Here is a 19,370-nt window from a genome sequence, read left to right on the forward strand (position 1 = left end):
AACACCCAGGTATTCCGGAACTCGGGCCTGTGCCGCCGGCTGGAGGCGGGGACCTACATCCCCCAGCGGGAGATCCCTCTGGGGGACACCACCATGCCCCTCTGCGTCATCGCAGATGCGGCATACCCCCTCCGGCCCTGGCTCATGCACCCGTACACGGGCCATCTGTCTGCCAGCCAGGAGCGCTTCAACCAGCGCCTGAACCACGCACGCCAGGTGGTGCAGCGCACATTTGGCCGCCTCAAGGGGCGCTGGAGGTGTCTCCTCACCCGCCTTGATGCGGGCCCCACCAACATCCCCCAGATTGTGGGTGCGTGCAGCGCCCTACACAACCTCGTGGACAGCAAGGGGGAGGCCTTCTTTCAGGGCTAGGCTGTGGAGGCCGGCAGGGCCGATGTGCAGCCACCCGCTGCCCCCAGTCGCCAGGTGGACCCCGAAGGGACGCGGGTCCGGGAAGCCCTGCGGGCCCAGTTCGATGAGGCCGCGGGGTGAACGCTGGCAGGCCCCCCACTACACCCCCCCATCCTCCACAATACTCCCTGCCCCTACGCCCACACCACAGAGCACCCCAGAGCACCCCCCCCTACTTTTCTTGTAAAAATAAAAGCAGACAGTTGTTTGTCAACTCAAACATTTTCTTTACTACAACTCTTATTATTATTATTAATTATTATTATTATTATTATTATAAATATTCTGAACAAGACAAACTATGTACAGGGGAAATCAAACTGATAAATATATATACATTATAAAAATCAGGATAACATGAAAGGGGAAGACAAGGAAGGGGAGAACTATTTACATGGGGGGATAAGGATCAGCATAGTAATGGGTCACAAATACAAACTATTTACAAGAAAAGAACAATAAACTGGGGGGAATATATACAAAGGGGGGGGGGCACGTCCTGGGCCCCACGCCCCTACAGTCCAGCGCTGGGGGTGGGCGGCTGGGATCCCCGCCTCGGCCGCAGCCCTGGCCGGGGCTGGCTGGGGGCCAGGCGGACCGGGATATACGGCTGGCGAGTGTCAGCTGGCCCCAGGTCCCCCTCGGCGGAATGGCCCTCGGTGGCGGGTGGAGGTGCGACGGCGGACAGCACAGTGGGTGGAGCAGCAGGTAGAGCAGGCAGGGCGGGCGCTGCAGCGGCCGGCGCGGCCTGGGGGGCCAGGGAGTCCGTGATGCGGTTGAGGGTCCACATGTAGGCCCCCCATGCCTCCTGGCGCCAGGCCAGTGCCTGCTCCTGCAGCTGGAGGCGGCGTTCCTCCACCCGCAGCCACTGCTCGGCGACCTCCAGCTGCCGACGGTGCAGGGCCAGCAGCTGGGGGTCCGTCGCCGTCGGCTGGTGGTGCTGCATCCGCCGTCTTCCCCACCGTGGGGACAGTCGGTGCTCCGCCAAGGAGCTGGCCTGGAGTGATGGCCCCAGAGGGCTTTCCGGGACCACTGATGCCTCGCCGGCGCTCTCCGGTCCTTCCGATGGTGCACCTGCGGAACATAGGAGGGGGGGAAGAAGAGTGGAGACAGCCGTTAGTGTGGGCCCCGAGCCGTGACCCTTGTCCCCCCACCCCTCTGCTGCAGGTTCCCCATCCCCGTCCCCGGGAGATGCTGCTGTAATGGGGTTCAGGGGGTCCCCCTGCACTGCAGCCCATCCGCTGGCAGGAGTGACTCTCACTCACTCAGCAGGTATGACAGGAGGTTTATTAGGCAACAGATGCCCAGTTTCTCACAGAAGCGACAGTACAGCAGTCAGAGATGGTCCTTCCAACCCGTCCTGGGGAGAAGACCCCGAGGGGTGCCCCTCTGGGGTGTAGCTTTCCCCCTCCTCAGGCAGGCAGCCTTCTAGCTCTCCCTTCCCCTAGCCTCTAACTGCCACCCCCGATTCAAACCCAGCTCGGCTCCTCCCTCCTCTTTGCTCAGGGCAGAGGTGTAACCTGCCAGTTGTAGCCCCAGGATCATCCTTAGCCACTGGGAGCTATTCAGCTTGTTTCTCATATCTAGCCTGAGTCTCGCATTTGCACTCCCCCCACTCCATCACATGCTCATGCTGCTGCTGCTGCTGCTGCTGGGTGTCCCACCCCCTCCCCCCGGGGGACCCTAGAGGTTCCGCTCCCCCCAGGCCCGGGGATGGGGCATGGCACTATCGTGCTGGAGGAGGGGGGGCAGGGGCTGATGCACTCTTCTGAGGGACATGCCACTGCTGTCCTTGGGGCCATGGCCATCTGGGCATGTGGAGGGCCCTGGTCATATCTCTTACCCCCGCCCCTCAACCCCAGGGGTGTGCACCGGGGGGGTACATACCTGATGGTCCACTCCCACGGTCGGGGGACACCCGGGGGGCGGACGCCCGGCTGGAGCTCCAGGACGACAGCATTATCTGGAGGCCAGTGTCGCTGGAGGAGGAGTCCCTCTCCTCCTCCTCCAGTGCCCCAGGGGTGGGCTCCTGGGGGGGCCCCCGGGGTGCGGGGCTTGCCTCCGGGATGGACTCCGCCTCCGGGGCCTGCTGGGGCTCCTCGGCCGAGGTATCAAGAGTGGCCAGAGGGGAGGAGGTGTGCCGGGGGCCCAGGATGGCCCTGAGCTCCCTGTAAAAGGGGCAAGTGACGGGGGCAGCCCCAGATCGGCTGGCCACATCCCAGGCCTGGGCATAACCCTGCCGCAGCTCCTTCACTTTACTGCGTACATGATCCGGAGTGTGGGCAGGGTGACCCCGGGCAGCCAGGCCCTTGGCCAGCCGAGCGAACGCATCCGCGTTCCGCCTCTTGCTCCCCATTACCTGGAGCACCTCCTCCTCACTCCAGAGCCCCAGCAAGTCCTGAAGCTCGGCCTCTGTCCAGGAGGGGCCCCACTGCCGCTTACCCGCCTGGCTGCTGGGCTGTGAGCCCTGGCTCCCCTTTTGGGGGGGGGCCATCGCAGCGCTGGGTTTTTTTTCTGGCTGCAGAAGAGCATGCAGGCTAGCCGCATGTTACTGCTGCTGCCTGCATGCTCTCTCAGCTTCCTGCACAGGAAGGCAGGGGGTGGGGAGCTTTAAGGGGCCGCTCCAGGCGGCCACCATTGAGCTCAGGGTCTGGAGAGAGCGTCTCTCAACCCCTCAGCTGATGGCCACCATGGAGGACCCCGCACTTTCGATGTTGCGGGACGCGCAACGACTACACGTTCCCTACTTCGACGTTGAACGTCAAAGTAGGGCGCTATTCCCATCCCCTCATGGGGTAGCGACTTCGACGTGTCGCCGCCTAACGTCGATGTTAACTTCGAAATAGCGCCCAACACGTGTAGCCGTGACGGGCGCTATTTCGAAGTTGGCGCCGCTACTTCGAAGTAGCGTGCATGTGTAGACGCAGCTAAGGTGGGTTTGTGCTGCATCACTGAAAAGGAACCCCTAGATGTTAAATGCAGCTCTGAGTGCTAGCAGAAGGGTTACACTTGAACTAATTCTGTTGTCACGTCAAAAGAAACTGTGTTCTGTATTTGAAAACAGCACACTGAACATTCACAGTATGTTCATTTCCACTAATTTTAGAAAGACACATCAAACTGTGATGTTCTAAATGTTCACAGATGTGAATTTGATTGCATAAGGATCATTCTCACAGGTGTCAGTAATTTTAAATGACTTTGATAAATCAAGTGAGGCACGAGGGCTAATGTGGACTGTGAATTCTTCCAGATCTGAGAAGCTTTCTGGGTCTAATACACCAGCCTGAATATCCACTAAGAGTTTGGACATTGTTAGTCAGATTGGACGCAGCTCAACCCTTTTGTTTTTCTACAGGAAAAACCTTTGGTTGCTTTTCCTCATCACCTGCACAGTGTTTTACATGATGTCATAATAACTGTAAAGCAAACTCAAACAATTATAAAGCAGCATCTTGAACCAAAGAAATTGTCTCTTTCTTCTAGGGTTTTGTGAGGCACTTATCACCACAATATCTGAGCGTCACAGGAAGCAGAGAATAACTGGGTGCTTGAACAAGTAAGTTGGTTCTGTTTTTAATATCGTTGATCTTCTCTAGATTTGAAAGCTAGAGTGGACAGTTTCTATTAACATTTGCATGAGAGATTTCCTAGAAAGAAAGAAGCCTTTGCTATACTTGTATCTTTTGAATATCACACTACACAGATAATAGAAAAGTTTCTCTTTTGTCCTGATAAGTAGCTATGATACTTTTGGATATAGAGCTCTGAATCAACATCTTGCTGTAACAGATTCCTCACAAGAAATAATAACCCTTTCTTCAGGACGTAGGACCTGCAATCTTTTATTCACGAGTGATCCTTATTCATGGACGTAGTACATTGAATTCAATGATACTACTCACATATATAAGAATTTCCTGTGATGGGGACACTCACTGTATGAATGCTATAAAATACATGTCAGGTTTAGTGGTTTTATGAGTGCATCATTAACTGATTTTGTTTGTTATGGCACTTTCATTCTAATCTCTTATTTTCAGTGGCTCATACCTTCCTGAAGCAGTTATATTTGCAAATGAAGTTTCCCGTGCTTGTTTTATCCTTCGTGCTTATAACATTCAGAGGTGAATGTTATTTGTGAAGTTCAAGAAAGAGTATTGGGCTTTTTTCATTAGTTTGGACAGTCAGACAAGAACAGGTAGTGCTGTTTTGTTTTGTTTTTTTCAAATGAACTATTTTTTTCCCTTTTACATTGTGTGTCACGGTAAAAACAAATTAAAGAAAAAAAAATACTCCGTGGGCCTAATCCTGGACACTTTTTCAGCTGAGTGCTTTCTTTTACTTCAGTGTGCTCACATACTGGAATCAGAACTACTCAAAAGGTATAAGTTTCCAGATGGATTTTCTTCCCTGAACAAACCAGGGAATTTGAAACTAAGGTCAACAAACATTGCTCTGCCTCTCTTATGACCACACTTTTCATTAAATGATCACACAACACTGGCTGATGTTTATATACTTACTTCAGATCAGCGTAATTATGTTGACTCACATATTCTTTAATGCTTAAACCAGGGGTCAGCAACCCCCGGCACAGGTGCCAAGAGTGGCACATGAGCCAGTTTTCATCAGCACATGAGGCAGGGGCTCAGCCCCACCCCTTCTTCCCCCTGCATCCGTGAGCTTGCTCAAAGCCATGGTGCCTGTGGATTAACAAAATACCAGCTAATGCTACCACCCACCACCTAAATGGTAAAGCTCCGCATCTTAATTCATTTCTTAATAAAGCTGTTGTAAATAGGACTATCAACGACTTTAAAAAGCAACACCGGAATTCGGACCGTATAGAGATCAAAAGGTCAAATTTCAGCACTCCACCTCAGCTTAATGTACTTTTTTCTACATACACACCAAATTAGGTGCCCGTTCCAACAAAGACTTACTCATGCAAGTAACCTCAGTGACATGAGTAACCCTTTTGATTGTTAATGGAGCTCAGATGAGTACATTTATGTATGGCCTTCTCACATTAGTATTTCAATTATTCATTGATAGAAATGTGAAAAAGCTCAATCAGTGTTGCTTGGGGCCCCAGTCCTGCAAACAGTTATACGAGCAATTTGATTTACCTGAATAGACCTATTTGAAATCAAAGGGGCTGCTCATGCATGTAAAGTTACCTACAGGTGTACCTGTTTATAAGACTGAGTCCTAAAGCAAGATTGATCTGGGAAATAAATACTAAGGGAAGCTCGGAAGAATTATCGCAGCACTTGTCTATGCTTGAAAGGCTACAGTGTCACTGCTATCACTTCACAGAGTCTCTCAGAGAAAGCTTGGAGGATAAGGAGACCTTCAAGCATTATTGCTGTCTGTATTATGATAGTGCCCTAACTCCTTAGGCTAGGCACTGCAGAAACACACACTTAGAAACAGACTGTCCTGCAAACAGTTTATAATTTAATGAGGCAAGACAAAGAGTGGAGTAAGAAAGTACTGTTATAATTTTTCCAGTGGGAAACTGAGGCACAGAGCAATTAAGTGACTGCCCTCCGGTCATGGAGGGAGTCTGGCAACATCAGGAAATGTCTCAAGACCCATGTTAAATACTTTAACTCCGGCATATCCTTCCTCTTCAGACCACTGTTGGGAACCAGATTATTCTATTTACATTGAGCTAACTTCATACTCCAGGGGGATGCAGGCACTCCCCACAACAGTTCTTTTCTGGATATGCCTTCAAACACTCTGCATCTCTTGGACAGACTTCCAAATCTTTTCAGTCTAGCAGAGAGTCTTCTGAAAAACCATGTGGATAAAACCTCACAGCCTGAGGCTGCTACGGCCGAGGGTTGGGGTCTACCTGGGCTGGGGCTCAGGTCTGTCAGCCAGCCACTGGGCTCCTCTGGTGTTGGTGATGGGGGCTGGTAGCTCACGGTTTCCACCAGCCCAGGACTTCTCAAGCTATAATGTTGTCCAATGGAATACAAAACACTTTAAAAATATAACAGAAAGCCACTTCCTTTCCAAAACGTTCTCTACAAAGAGACAAATTCTCAAAATAGTTCAGATCTTATTTAGACCACAAAAGAGCCACATTTTCAAAAGTGCCAGATTTTCAAAAATGTCTATTTGTGGTCATATTGCTAAAGGATTCAGATGTTTCACACTGAAGTCTTTGTAAAATATGGCAACTTATTTTGGTGCCTGCCTAGGAGCTGACTTCTTCTGAGAATCTGGCCCTGACGGTGAGCATGATAAACTTTTGAAAATCTAATCCATAGAGGTTATGGGGCAGTTTCTCTTGGCACTAAAGCTAATGGAATGCACCGATGGAACACTAGTGTTAGGTCAGGAGATTCAAGTCCAGTACTTGCATTTATTTGTAATCAGAATCAACTATTGATCCTAAAGCATCAGAAATTAATATGAACCTTGTCTTCTGCGTTCAGCTCTACTCAACAGCCTTATAAAGTCTAGGCTTTTAATTTTATATTCTGTTGTGGTGTACAAAAAAGTAACACTATATATTAGTGTGTACGTTAATGCCACAAACATTAATGACAGCCAATTCATTCTAAGGGACATGCTCTCCCCTCCACGAAATTAGAATACCATTAAGTTCCACTACATTATTACTACTATTATACTATAGAGTAAGGTATGACTAAGTTACTATACCAACCAATCTACTGAGTGTGAATAAAAGTAGAAAGCAGAGCAAAAAAACTATGGCCATGCATAAAGCAAAAACAAGAAAACAGTTTGAATGTTAAACATTAGTGACAGCTTTAGAGATGTATGCAATGTTGATATAGCTATGCTGGTCTTTGGAGAGACACTCGAAATAACATAAAAATGTAAGACCTTTGAGAACTCCAGCCTATTCAGTTCATTGTCACACACTGGCTCTAGCTTCATTCTAGCCTATTTTAAAATGTGACTGTAAGTAAATAACTTCCATTCCTGAAGTTTCATTTAGTAAGCTGTAGTTGTAGCATGTTTATTGTTTATTTTGTTTTTAACTTCACAAACAGATTCCTCTCTATCACTTTCTGGGGATTACAAAATTGATCTTTGTAAACCAGACTTTCAATGAAAACTCTGACAAATTGAGGGGAGTTTGACTACCTTTCTTCTTTCGATCCTCAAGACCTCTCTGGCGGATCTCGTTATTGAAGAGGAACTGGTTTTATCACTTGTCTTGCAATGTGACCTTTTTGGTTGTATCTCAGATACAATTCTTGTACAAGTGCCATTTTCTATTGATATTAAAAGGGCAAAGAAAAAATTAATTTTTCACTGCCTTCTCTCTTTCTTACCTACAACTTTTTGATGTAAGAGTAAATGATAGTTGCCTTTCATTCTTAACCTTCCAACATATGACTAACAGCAGGATGCAAGCAGAGCTGCGTGTTACCTAGAACGATACCTGTTCTCAGTGGATTGAAAAATGACATTTCACAGCATGGACTCAGTCTAAGGCTTCTTGGAATCCTACAACTCCAATAGTCTTTGGCAGCAAGTAGTTGGGATGTAAATTACACACCACTGCAGACAAACTCCCCAGGAGATTTCTGTCTTTAACCCTGGCAGCAATGTGGGTTTTCAAATGCCTGCATAGGTTTTGTAAAATTAATGCCACAAATGTGGCATCTTTCTGTATATTGGAAAAGGACGAAAACCAGTCATTTTTGACATGGCATAGGATCACTTTAAAATAGAAAAAATGAAATTGTATTTATGTAATATTAGAAAAAGTTTTGCGCTTATAATATTAGTGTATTATCAAAGAGAAATTATAATTAGTTTTTCTTTTTCCATGATTAAAGCTACTGTAGTTGAATATGTTATATCAACAAATTTCAAGTAAATCAGTTGTTCTCTTGTATGTTTACCTAAGATTGAGGGGGATAAAAAGAGATCACTACTAAATTATATCTTCACAAATATATTCATATTCACATATGCAAACTTTAGAAACGACATTGTTACTGCACATTGAACTTTTTGAATGCAACCAGTGTCCATCTACATTACTCCAATGCATAGTCAGAGCTATTGTGCTAACCAAGGATCATGGGAATAGGTCCCTAAGAGGTGAGGTGAGGCCAGTAAAACTAGCCATCTGTCCAATAAAGATTTTAAGCTAAGGTTGTATTTTCGTATTACGTTTCCAACTACACTGGCATTTTTCAATTAATGAGTGACAAAGATATGATTAATTTGAAATTAGCTGAAAAAAATAAAAAAGAAAACTGTGGCTACATGTAAAGACTAAAGATCCAATCCTCCTAACATTTTATAGAGGCAAGGATAATACACAGCATTTGTCAATTTTTCAATTAATCTGATTCACTAAACTCACAGTCCCAATCTGAACAAAGCCAATTACAAAATTTACACTGATTTTAAAGAGACCTGAATAAGGCTCATTGTTTTGGAACCCATTGTCTCTGCCACAAGTTTCTCCTATAATCTCAATCATTTTATAAAGTGTGTGAAACACAATTAGCAAATTGGCTAGCCTAGCGACTTTACCATTTCTTGTGTCTCACCTTTGTATTTTATATTTCTCCTGAATGCAATAGGGAACTAAAAATTATGTTGTCTGCTGGGGTTATAAATGTTTGGTTAGTATCTAGGCTTCCAACTTTTAATAACAAGGCCTCAAAACTGTCCTTGATCCACATGCAAAAATCTCATTGACGTCAATGGGAGCTCAACTACAGATCAAAGGTAGCATATGGCCTTAGCAAGTAATGGAGTCTTTACTGTAACTTACCATGCCCCTTGTCATGGACCAAAATGGTACAAAAATACTCTTCACAAAAACTTCACAATTACTTTTTGATGAAGTAGCTGTCTGCCTCCTCCTGTCCATTTTCTTTCATTGACACGCTAGTCCTCAGTGCATTGCATAATTCTCTGCTATCTGAAATACTCTGATCAATCTTGCGGTCACTATCCACATAAAGCTTCCATTGACTGGGAGCATCACTTGAGCGTTACCTGTATTCATTATGATCCCACAAGTTATGGGCCAGACTCTCTGAATGGAGGACACTCGAATTTTATCAATTATTTCAGTGGCAGCAGGACTTGGTTCTCAAACTGAAATCTGAAATAATTCACCAGGAGAAGCATACCATGTTACAAAGAAAAAAAATGGGGTAGATTCTGATCCTGAAACACCACTGATTTCACCAGTGTTTCCTCTAACGTGCATTCATGTGTATGAGATCAGAACTGGGTAACCAGATAGTGAGAATGAAAAACTAGGATGGAGCTGAATGGGGGGAAGGGGTAATAGGAGCATAAATAATACAAAAAACCTACATTATTGTAATTGTTACCACAAAGTCAGAACATCTCATCACTCTAGGTCAGTATGAGGTCCTTTGTCTTCTTTGCAGACACCAATCCCTAGCCAATCAGCAAAGATCAGGAAAGAAAGCACTGGGGAAAATACATATTGATAAAATGTATGTTGAAAGGATTTGGAGAGTACATGGTGTGGGTTGGGGGCTACATAGGAAATATTACACCTAGTATTTCAGTCACAACTACAATTTACAAAACAGGGCACATTTTAAATTTAAGAATAAGGGCTACCATGTTGAAACTTACACAAAGAACTATTTGCCAGTTCTACTAGCCTATCATGGAGAGTTGGAGATTTTTGCACAATAAGAGATAAGGTAATACTATATTTGCTTGCACTCGTGTTATGTTCAGAATGAATGAAATGAAACAGTGTATCCCGAGAAATACTCTATGCTAGGACAATATCTTTCCACTGCAAGACAAGGAGAAGACAATAATAGAAAGCAGAGTATAAGGCAGGTCCATCTTTACTGAGCTGAGACACAAGTTAATTTTTTTCAAATGGACGCATCATAAAACAATGAAACCCAAAGTTATATGAGAAGGACAACCTCTCATGGACTTCAGTGGAAACAGGATCAACCTTTTTTATGTTAACAGATTCTCCATGTGTTAGTGTCTCCCCATTATTTCTGAAGGCACTTTAAGAGTCAGAATGTAAACTCTGAAATAAAGTGGTTAACTTTTCCACAATTCAAACAAATCATTAATCCTAAAACAGACATCTGCTATTCCAAATAAATATTTTAAAACAATTTAAAATCCATACAACAGACTTATGAAGAACAGATGCCACCATTTAAGAGCAGTTTTATATTTATCACTGCTTTCCTTGTCCTTCACATTTATTTTAGCACTTAACATCTCAGGTGCAAAAGCAAAAAATTGAAAAAAAAAATCACAGTACTTAATATTGCCTTTTTAACAGAGGCACCTCGCTTTAGAGGTGTTTTGACCAGACAGACACTTCAAGTTAAATACATATTTTTAAAAAAGCTAAAAATTGCTGGTAAAAAAGGAATTACGTACAATTAAAAGAAATCCATGGTTTTATTTTGAAAGCCAGAGAGACCAAACAGGAAGAGATTCTGCAAATTAACAAAATACATGCACCAAAATGCTAAGAACCCCAGGAATAATTTAAAGGAGGAGACAAAATACCCTTCTGACTTCTTCACAACAGGAAATAAAGAGCCTTTTGACAATGTGGATCAAATAATAGAAGTTAAAAAAGACAAGGCGGAGCACCAGTCCTCCTTTGGAGGCTTCCCCACCCCCAGTGCCTAGTAATTGAGATCACATGGAAGCTGTCTCAACTCAGACAGTTCTTTGTGGCCAGAGAGAAATGAAACAAACGGTGGATTCTGAAGCTCTCAGCTTTACCATCAGGGAGATGTGCTATGGATTTAAGTACCCTGCCTGGGCTGGAGGGACTGCACAGGTTTGCAGCCCCCCCCCGCCCCAACTCCGCATACAGGGAAATGCCTTGAAAGGGGGCTTCCCCCGGCATATTCTCCTCGCTGAAACCTTCCTAGTGCCCCCAATTCCCCCAGGCCGGGACAGAGGTGCTGGAACAGTTTTCCCAGCGGGGAAGCCGAGAACCAGAGAAGCAAACTGTGAACCCTGTATATAAGGGAACCCACTTCTCAAGCCAGGGGCTTTGGCACCCCCCCCCACCCCCACTTCCAGCACCTGGGAGGAGGAGGAGGATGACGACGGGGCGTTTCTCACCTTGCCTTCTGGGGATGTTTCTGCGGGAGGCTGCTGCGTGTCCAACGCAAGAGGCCAGGAAGAGCAGCACGCAGCAGCGTGCTCGGCGCTGTAAGTCCATGGCAGCCAGCCCAGGCCGGGAAGTTGCGGGGGGAGTTGCGCGTGCGGGGGTGGGGGGAGCCGCCCGCAGAGCGGCCCGGGAGGACGAGCACCGCTCGGCGGCAGCGGCGGCGCTGGCGGGGGGAGCAGCCGGCGTGCGGAGCGGGCGGCAGCCAGACAGCAAGTGGAGCCGAGCGGGCGGAGCTGGCCACACGCGCGGGCGGGGGGAGGCTGCGACCGGCGCTTGGATGGGATCACAGTCCCCGCAACGCACCCGGGCCGGGCACCTCCCCTGAGCGCGCAGCCCATCCCCGCCCCCACCCTCCCGCTGCTGCTCCCGCACCCCCCCGCTCTCTCCTCCCTTCACGCAAGGGACCAGGAAAACGCCCCCCGCCCCCCGTCGTGGCTCCCGCAGCTCATTCCTGCCCTCCCCCCTGTAGCTCTCGCAGTGCACCCACTCACCCACCCTCCCCTTTTCCCTCCCCCTCCTCACGCAAGGGACCGGGGACACCCCCTCACACACAGCCCATCCTCTCCTTACCCCCACAAGGGGTCACACGCCCCCTGTAGAAGAGTGCTACCCCCGTCCCTGGGCTCTGCAGGGCTTCAGGTCCCTTATGCCCCATTCCTTTGTAGGGCCTGTGGCCACTGCGCACGCTGCCTACCCCACTAGAGAAGAGCCCTAAACCCACCGGTCCCTGCGCAGCCACCTCTCCACCTTACCCAGCCCCTGCACTCGGGAGCTGTGTTCTAGTGCCTCCCCTGCCGCAGGAGCCCCAGCTGCACTATTCCCCCCTCCACACACATTTCTTTGGCACCACGGTCTTTCTCCAGCTGGCTTTGGGCGAACCTGTGTGGGGTGGCAGCCCCATCCTGGGACACAGCCAGAAGGAGCATTCGCTTGCAGAGTTAAGAAGCTCAATGTGATTTAATCCCCCCCAGATGGATTCTGAGTCCACTCCAGCCACTTAGACTAATATAGAAGCTTGCATGGGGATTACAGGCAACCAAGAGGCGGGAGCCCTGAGAAGAAAGGAGGAGAATGGGGGAAAGGAGCCCAAACCACCCTATCATAGCAACCTAGGAACTGCCCAGGTGGATCAGACACCCTTGCTCATTTAGGCCAGTGTCCTGTCTCCAGCAGCGGCCAGACCCAGAACCTTCAGGGGAAGGTGTAAAAAAACACACGTTAGACAGCCATAGGATAATTTCCCCCACCCGCTGCCTCCAGATTAAGTCTCATCCTAATCTCTGGTAGAATTTTAAATGTTATTTGAAGTTTCATATGTCATCCAAAATTGTTATTAATTATAACTCAGGATATTCTTATATATATAAAATTATTAACTCTTCCTGAATCTGGCTAAACTCTTGAACCCAATGCACAATCTGATTTCACATTCAAAACAAAAAGCAGTCAAGTAGCACTTTAAAGACTAGCAAAATAGTTTATTAGGTGAGCTTTCGTGGCTGTAGTCACACTAGCCCCTCCTTTCAGAGGAGGTATGGTAATGTGGCGCTTTGGGATATGCTAATGAGATACTACCCTGAATATGCAGGACCTCATTAGCATAGTGACAGCCACACACACTTTGAAACTGTCTGTTTCAAAATACATGCCGCCCGTGTAGCTGGGGGGGCCTTTCAAAACAAACCCATGATTTCGAAAGGACCCCAGCTTCATGGGCGGTGTGCGTTTTGAAACCGGCAGTTTCGAATTCCTGTGGCTGGCATTATGCTAATGAAGTGCTGCATATTCATGGTAGTGCTGCATTAGCATCTGACAAAGTGTCTCATTAGCATCTCCTTTTCAAAAGGCAGGGGCTAGCATAGACATAGCCTCTGAGTGGTACAGGGAGGCAGGAAGAGTGAGTTTGTTCCATTTGAGGAGAGATGGGCCATGATAGACTTGACCTCTGGAGAGGACAGGACAGGGAGATGTAGCTGAAGAAAGAAGGCCTTGAAGAAAGGCTGAAGCAAGAAATTCTGAGCATTCCGATGTCAGGGAGTCCATGTATTTAAGTACAATGGGGAGAAGGCAGAGGCAGAATCAAAGCCTCTTGGCCCAACAGCAGGGACAAGAGTGTCTGAAGTGCCCCAGGGAAAAGGTAGGAAGTGAGAACCTGTTCCAGTTAGAGAGAGGAATGGTAAATCCTACAGGGAGGAGTCTCCTACACTCAAGGTTGAACTAAGTATAATCTTCTATACCATCCCTGACAGGGTTTTTGTTTTTTGTCTTTTTTAAGACCATGTTAGACAAGCTCCAGTGATAAAGATTCCACAACCTGCCTAGTCAGGAAATTTTTCCTAATGTCCAACCTAAGCCTCCCAATTTAAGCCCACTGCTTCTTGCCCTGTCAGAGGTTAAGGAGAATATATTGTTTCATTCCTTCTTGTAACAAACTGTTATGTCCTTGAACATTGGCAACTCACTTTCTCTCCATCTTGTCTTCTTCAGACTAAACAAGTGCAAATTTTTCAAGTTTCACTCATAGGTCACATTTTCTAGACCTTTAATCATTTGTATTGCTTTTCACTGGACTTTCTCTAGTTAGCCCCCATCTTTCCTGAAATGTGGCTCCCAGAACTGGACACAATGAAACTGATTGTTTCTTCTTAAGTGATGTACTTCACATTTATCTTTCTTGAATTTCATTCTTTGCACTTCAGACCCTTTCCCAAATTTGTCCAGATCATTTGAATTTTAATTCTATCCTCCAAAATAGTTACAAACTGTCAGACTTTTTAAGTGTACTCTCTATGCCACTAGCCAAATCACTGATCGAGATATTGACCACAACTGAGCCCAAAAGTGATCCCTGTGGCACCCTGCTTAATATGCCCTTGCAGTTTAATTGTGAACCACTGATAACTACACTCTGGGAAAGTTTTTCCAACTAGTTATGCACCCATCGTATACAGATTGAACTTTTCTGATCCAGCACCCTCGGTACCTGACCCGTGCCAGGTGACCAAATTTCCCAGACTACGGGAGGTCAGTATTGTCTAGCAGCATTAACAACATGTCCACTGATTACTGGGCTCTTAGAAGACATGTGGGGTAAATTACATCTAAATAACAGCACAGAACACTGAGAACCAAGACTGGTGGCTATAAACAAACTTTATGAGCCTGGAAGAAACTTGGCCAAACCCATGATGAGTGGTCATCTGGCGAATTAAAATCATGCCAGATTATGGATGTTGCTGGACCAGACAGTTCTGAATTAGGGAGGTTCAATCTTTAGTAGCTCTATCTAGGTTATATTTCCCCAATTTGTTTATAAGAGTTATGCAAGACAGTATCGAAAGCCTTGTGAAAGTCAAGATATTATACATCTACCACTTCCCCCACCATCCACAAAGCTTCTTACACTGTGAAATAAAACTGTTAGGTTGGTTTGATGTAATTTGTTCTTGACAAATCCATGCTGTTACTTATTTTACTATCTTCTAGGTTGGGGTGGGCAATAATTTTTGCAGGGGCCCACTCCAAAAATTCTGGTGAGTTGTCAGGGGCCAGCTCTAGATAGAGAAAAAGAGGTTGGGGTCTAGATAGAGAAAAAGAGAGAGAGATTCTGTGTGCAGGAGAGACAGAGACTTTGTGACACAAATACTGTGTGGCACAGACTGGGTGTGTGAGATTATGACAGAGACTCTATGTTCTGGCTGCTGCTGGGTGAGATTCTGAGACCAGCAATGTGCTGTCAGTTTAAAACTGGGAAAGCTGTCCTGCTTTGTCATCTCCTCCTTCCCCGGCTCTGCAGAGATCAGGTATATGGTGGGGGAAAGGTAGGTGAATGTGTGTGTATGAGAAGAAGTATATGTAAATGAGTGTGTGTGTATGAGAGAGAGAGAGAGCTGGAAAAAGCTTAGAAACAGCCTCTTCAGACAGACACTCATCTCAGGCTATGTCTACACTACCAGATAAATTCAATATTAAATCAGATTTTATAACTCTGGTTTTTATTAATTCAGTTTTGAGTATCCTCACTTCCCACGAAGTCCACACAAATTCAAGTTAGTGCTCCCACACTAGAGTGGCCAACCACCGACTCTTGCAGCAGTGCATTTTGGGAACCTATCCCACAGTTCCCTCAGCCCTGCATTCTGTGCCCTCCCCTGGGTCCTGCTGCAGCCCCACTGCTGGCAGCACTCACCCTGCTGCCTGGTTCCCAGGTTTCCACAGCTTGGGGGAGCCAGGAAACTGAACTGTGTTGCTGTGCCTGACTTGCAGGAGGTGGGAGCCAGGTGCCTCAGGGAGCCAGGTGCTGCACTGGTCAGTTTTCCAGCTCCTGTGAGTGGCAGGCCGCCGGGAACCAGGTGCACCAGTGCCAGTCAACCTCTGGGGGCTAATGAATTCAATTCAAAGGCATGGTCCTTCCACACTAGCCTTCATTCAAACTGTTAAATTCAGACTTGACGCTACACCCACCCTGTTCCAATGATCTTGTGTTATTGATATTAATGCTCCCTAAAGTGAGCTAATGGTATTTACAGTGAAGACAGTCACACAATAATATTGAACTAACAGCCTTAAATTCAAATTTATCTCATAGTGTAGGCATAGCCTCAGTCACTCACCATACTTCAGATGGAGCCACCTGCAGTGTGTGTCCCCCTGTCCCCAGCCCCTGCTCTGCAGAGATGGGGTACAGGGGCAGGGAGACACTCTGCTTTCAGCATCCCCTTCTTCCTGCTCTCACCCTCCCCCTGCTGCAGACCTAGTTGGTGGGTCGTGGGAGCAGCTCTGCTGCAGTATGGAGGAAGGGGAGGGGAGGGGCTGCTGAACACATACTTCTGGCACGTGCTGCTAATCACCTGAGCAAGCCAGATAGAAATGCCCGGGTGCCGAATCTGGCCCACACACTGTATGTTGCCCTCTGCTGTTCTAGGTGTTTGCAAAGTGGTTGCTTCACTATTTACTCTGTTATCTCTCCAGAAGTGAAGACTGGTCTGCAATTCCCTGGCTTGCCCTTATTTCCCCCTTTTCAGATGAGCACAATATTTGCCATTTCCCAGGCTTCTGGAATCTCTCCCACCTTCCAAGACTTTTTTGAGATAATCACAAATGGCTCAGCTATTTCCTTAGTCAGCTCCTGGAGTCTAAGACTCTGGGGAGAATGGGGAAGTGGAGCAATACTGTAAATAAATGCAAGGTCCTTTGCTCAGCCATCCAACTGAGGGTCACCCTGAAGGTTCTTTTCAGATCCTTTACTGCCTCTCTCTCATATGGGAACCACTAAGGCTGGGGGTTTGGCAGGCCCCTGTGCGTGGTCAGCCAGAAACTGATGAATCTCAGAACATCTAGGGAGAGGAAAAGGCCTAAGGAAGGTGTCAAACTCACTCAGAAATGCTGCCAAATTCTGTGTTTAATCATGATCTAGGAGCAGGGTATGAATTCAGGACTATACACTTTTCTTAAGGGACAGAGCCAACACCAATAATGTCAGCAGGTGCTTTGCACAGAATTCAAGGGTAGCATGTGGCCTATACTTAGTAATTCTAGGTTTTATTATTATTTATTTTGTGTGTTACTGTCACATTCACCACTCACTGGGAAAATGTGCTCCTTTAGACCCACTGCTACATCTGCCCCTTTTTCCTTCCTCATTCTTTTTTCTCTCCCCCCTTTCCTAGCCTTGTGTCTCTTCTGCTTTTTCACTGAATTCCTTCACTGTAGCAACTTCTAGTTCCCAGTCCAGGGGCCTCTACCACCAATGCTGCCTCTATTTATTTCACTAAAATTAAGCAACTAAATCATCATTACTGATACTAAAGTGTCATCACTGGGCTTTAAAGGTGATATGTCAAGTCAAGCTCAGGTACGTTCACACAACAAAGAAAAACCAGTGGCAACCAACTTGGGCTCGCAAAGCTCAGGCTATGGCGCAGTTTCATTGCTGTGCTGACTTCTGGGTGTGGGCTGGAGCTTGGGATGTTGGACTCTCCCACCTCACAAGAGCCTAGAGCCTGTGTCCCATTCTGAGCCCCACAAGACCGAGTCAACTGGTATAGGCAGCTGCAGGTTTACGTACCCTACTGGGCACTGGAGATTTTACCCTTGTGAATTGTTTCAGGCTTTTTGCAGACTCCGTCAACTATTAGTACATCAGTTACAATTGGGTCACATTTGAAAGATTATCTCTGCAGCCATGAGGGCCTGAAATTTATTTTTTACCAAAAGGGAATGGGATATTGAGCCTTATTACAATGCAGTACATATAGGAACCTGCTCTAAAATGTCTCCAGGGGACAGAAGGCAAGTCACAAAAGTCTATTTCAATGCCTATTAAAAAAAAAAGTCTTTAGCAATAGTCAGACTCGCTCCAAATAAGGCATCAAGAATAAATTGCCTAGGGTGGTTGTACAATCTCCATAATTGGAGATACTTAAGAACAGGTTGAATAAATATCTAATAGGGATGATATAGATAGTGCTTGGTCCAGCCGTGAGAGCAAGGGACTGGACTTGATGACCTCTTGAGGTCCCTTCCAGTTCTAGTATTCTATGAATCTTTCCCTTCCCAGTTCCAAAAGAGAACCACAATCCCAAATTCTGCACTCACCTATAGCTTGTGGGAATATACCTTTAGTTCAGAGCAGGCCTAGTCCCACCTGTTCCAGAGATGCAGACAGGATAGACTCTCACTCCAGGAGAAAGCAAGGCACAGTAGGGATCCCAGAGCTCTGTCCCTTATCTCTCTCCTCTGAGCAGACAATGTATGTTCTCCCTGGGGCCTAGGACCACCGTCAGAATCGCTATGGCAATAGTAATGCATGGAATGACATGCTGGGAAACCCAGACAGGTGGAGAAAACAGACTTTCATATTCCTAGATTCCTTGAACCCCTTCATAGAGAGAGTCTATGTAATGACATGGCACCTACTTCTCACATGTGCCTCACGTGGCCAGGAGTGTCCGTATTCTTTAACCCAGTCTTGACCCTGCTATTGGGCTGTATCACCAGGACTTCCACTCTTGAGGCAATGGTTTTGCCCTCATAGTCTGTTTTGTCCCCAGTGTTCTGCTGGGTCTCCTGACAAGTTCAGTCCTTTTCCAAGGACTTACTGTTGTCCAGTTGTAGGACCTTTCCCAGTGCTCCATGAAAAGCCAGGCCCACCCTCAACTCCAGTATCCAAGCCTAGCGATCCCAAGAATAGCGATTGTATGCTGCCACATGTTTTGAGGAAAACTGCCTTCATTCTCTTGGTTTGCTTTCCCGTGACACTGGCCCCTTCACTAACACTTTACCCTGAGTTTAGTGCTCTTCTAAACTCAAGTTCAGCAGTGAGCCAAGACCTCTTATTCCGTCCTTGTTCGCACTGATCTGTCTATTGTCCAGCAGTTCCATTTAACCAATCAGTCAGGAGCATAAGCTGCACTCCTCCAGCAACAAACTGCCTTTCTCAGGCACCTTAACTACTTTTTATAGGGCCCTTCTGAGCCTTGATTGGCTGCTCCATGCAACCTCTAATTGCATACTTCCTTTGCAGCCACTTTAGCATGCATGAAGGACCTCTGTACTGCCCCTTTTCTGAGATGAGTGTGGCAGGACCCTGAGGCCTCCAGCAGGCGGTATCTGGGTCTTATCCACTTCTTTACAGTCTTAACAGAGCTGACTTACTTTTGCAGGCCATGTCTACACTAGGACCTGCTTTTCAAAAGGGGGATGCTAATGAGACACGTTGGGATATGCTAATGAGGCATTGCAATGAATATGAGGTGCCCTATTAGCATAATGGCAGCTGCAGCACTTC

General features: G+C 46.7%; 1 protein-coding gene across 2 annotated transcripts in view; it reads right to left on the bottom strand.

Moving 5' to 3' along the window:
- Positions 1-11,563, bottom strand: part of EGFLAM (EGF like, fibronectin type III and laminin G domains) — a 121,552-nt gene extending 109,989 nt beyond the window's left edge. For both annotated transcript variants that reach the window (XM_074994312.1, XM_074994311.1), the window contains exon 1: positions 11,533-11,563. The gene's annotated coding sequence lies outside the window, so the exon portion shown is untranslated. The remainder of the gene's footprint in view (positions 1-11,532) is intronic.
- Between the last annotated feature and the right edge of the window lie 7,807 nt (positions 11,564-19,370).

This window comes from Carettochelys insculpta, chromosome 5, assembly GCF_033958435.1.
Source record: "Carettochelys insculpta isolate YL-2023 chromosome 5, ASM3395843v1, whole genome shotgun sequence".
NCBI lineage: Eukaryota > Metazoa > Chordata > Testudines > Carettochelyidae > Carettochelys > Carettochelys insculpta.